The sequence below is a fragment of the Triticum aestivum genome, chromosome 1B (assembly GCF_018294505.1).
Source record: "Triticum aestivum cultivar Chinese Spring chromosome 1B, IWGSC CS RefSeq v2.1, whole genome shotgun sequence".
Lineage (NCBI taxonomy): Eukaryota > Viridiplantae > Streptophyta > Magnoliopsida > Poales > Poaceae > Triticum > Triticum aestivum.
Genome location: NC_057795.1, coordinates 153,279,197 through 153,282,004, shown reverse-complemented (window position 1 = coordinate 153,282,004; position 2,808 = coordinate 153,279,197). Strand labels below are relative to the sequence as shown.

The window sequence follows — 2,808 nt, the reverse complement described above, 5'->3', positions numbered from 1 at the left end:
CTAGGCCAAGGGGCACCTAAGTTCCCACTCCGGTGAAACTAGGACGCGATCCAGAACAGATTGCGTCGGGTCTGCTTGACGGTTTGCTAGGTGAACCTGGCACCCGTCCGCTCAAGTTCGCGGAGGCCGAGCTCTGCGATGCAATCATTGAACAACTGCATCCGGGGGAGGTTGATCCGGTCATTGTTCTTCTCATCCGGGGAGTGGATGAGGTTAAAGTCTCCTCCCACAACTACATGTAGGAGGGAAGCGGTGACCTTCCGCTGCAGCTCAGCGAGGAAGGCCGGGGAATGACGGTGGTCCATAGACGATCATGACCTCCCATTGAAGTTGAGAGCCCGTTCAAAGATCTCCATACTAACGAAGAATTTGCCCCGATCCATGCCGCCCACCTCGAAGGTGGCATCCTTCACGCCTAAAAGGATGCCACCCGAGTGCCCAGTGGTCCCACTAGAAGGGAGCCAATGCCAGGCGAATAGGTGAGGGCTAAGACTATCAAGCTCGGGGAGGGAAAACTCAGTACACATTGTTTCCTGGCTGGCTATGATGTCGATGTGCTCGTCTCGCATGTACTCGATGAGTTGGCGGAGTCGGCCGTCATGCCTAAAACCGCGGATGTTCCAGAAGAGGACTCGCATTTAGACCTCCATCGGGGGGCTGCTTGACCCCAGGACACGGGAGGTGCTCTACGCTCGGAGGGCCGCAGTGCGAGAACAGGTGCACCCACAGATCATCTACCCGAGCACCGTCGGAACCACCACCATGGAAGGAGTGGCGGTCGGTTTCGTGGGTTGGCGGAGGAGGCGAGCCCGTGTTTCAGCAAGTTTGCCATCTAGGATCTCGCGGGCCCGGATGGCCTCGATCTGCTCTAAGGGGGGTCCAACTTCCCCCCTAAAGATGATGGCCGAGTTGGTGGCCACCTTGGTGAGGTGGCCAAGGGGAAGGGCCTCGAGCGCAGAAAAGGAACAACTGGAAGAATTGGGGGGGATGGAATCTGCACCTGGCTCGAGGTTCCTGGCCGCCGCCCGAAGCTCTGTACGCTCGGGGACAGACGGGGCCGGGAAGTCTGCTGGACGGGCCGCATCGAGGCGGGCACTGCGGCGGGAGCAGTCACCGGCGTCGAAGTGGAGCGGGGCCACAGGGCGTACGCTACCGTCCGTGCGGGGTGCGCAGTGACAGGAGTAGTCACGACGTTGGGCACCCCCACAGTCAGTGGCCCTGGAGAGGCGAGTGGGTTGTCAGGCGCCACCAGGGGAGGAGGCAGGGCGGGGGGCTCCAAGATGCCCCCGGCCGAACCCTCCGCGGGTGAAGGAGCGGGCGGAGTCGACATGGGCGAGCCACCGTCGTTGGCGCCCGTGGAAGCCGAGGAGATCGGTCCGTGGGGGCCTGGGGGACGAGGGCGGCGAGCTCAGTGGAGCCGGGCGCAGGACGGAGTCGGCGGACGGAGAGCAAGACCACACTGGAGATGTCATTGGCCGCCTCCGATGAGGGTGGAGAGGCCGGAGGAGGGGCGGCCAGCTGGAGAGCAGCCTTGAGGGCGGAGGCCGTCACTCGGGTGCGCCCAGACCCGGAACCGCCACGACCCGGAGGGGGGTTAGATGGCTCACAAGAGGGGGAGTGGGAGTGCTCCGACAGGTCGGCGTGGCGAGAGGGCGCCGATGGTGGAAGTCGCCAGCATCACCCGGCCCACCCTCCTGGTGACCATCATCGGAGAAGCGGGGGCGGCCGACATGGTTCGGCGACTCGAGGCAGATCTTGAGGTTGAAACCCTCGTTGTTGAAGAAGACGCGGATTGTGGCGCGGAGCTTGGAGGAGTCCGGGGATTTCACCTTCACCCGGACCTCCTCCTTGTGAAGCGAGAGCTCGTCGACCCCCACCACCTTGCCTAGGATCTTGGACATACTGCGGATTACCCGCTCAGACCCGGCAACATCGGGCAGGCCGGCGATGAGGATCCAAGGTTTGTCAACCGCCACCACCTTGGGATCCAACTTCGGGTCAGAGATGTCCACCACCAGCTGGTTAAGAACCAAGGTGATGTTGCCGCTGCGAGTGCAGTACCCCATGCCGATGGCGTCCGGGAAGATCACCGTGAAGGTGTTGGCGGAAGTGGGGGCAACCTGCCAGTCCCACCTGCACCGGCACAGGTGGTTGAGCTCGGCCTCGATCATCTCGGGGGAAGCGACGCCCTCGCCCACGACAGAGACAATCGCCAGGAGCGAGGGGGAGGGCGGAGGGGCGTCTGGCACCTCGACGTGGAAGAAGCCCATGCCCTCAATGCCGTGGCCGTACATCATAAGCTCCTCGGTCACCGGTCGGTCCGGGAAAAGAACCGCGGGTGGCCGGAGTCCTTGTAGAGGTAGCACATCGGCGGGTTGGGACACACCACCTGGAAGTGCCCGGTGAGCCCCCACAGTTGAAGCACGACAGGGAGTCACGCGAGGCACCGGTGTCCGCTGGAGGGGCCACCGCGGCGGATGTGGCGGGAGTGGGAGGGCGAGCCGGCCCCTTCTTCTTCTTCTTAGCCCCTTGGCGCCCGCAGTTGCCATTGCCACCATTAGCCGGAGGGAAGGATGGCTGATTTTGAGGTGGCTGGTACTGGCGGGGAGCTTGGGGGTTGCCGGATTGCTGCTGTTGGAGCCTTGGGGGGGAAGGGGAGCGGTCCCGGCGCCGGGGAGGGGACAGCGAGCGCCGCCGGGTGGAGCGCCACTGCTCCTCCACGGGCGAGTGGGGGCGGTCCCGAGGGTCGGCACAAGGGGAGGCGCGACATGCAGGGGAGCGGCGCTCCGCGCGCGCCGGCGAACGGCG

General features: G+C 64.4%; 1 protein-coding gene across 3 annotated transcripts in view; it reads left to right on the top strand.

Annotated features, from left to right (window-relative positions):
• The window catches only part of LOC123113047 (crossover junction endonuclease MUS81), a 13,439-nt gene that overhangs the window by 6,252 nt on the left and 4,379 nt on the right, over positions 1 to 2,808 (top strand). The gene's annotated exons all lie outside the window — the stretch shown is intronic.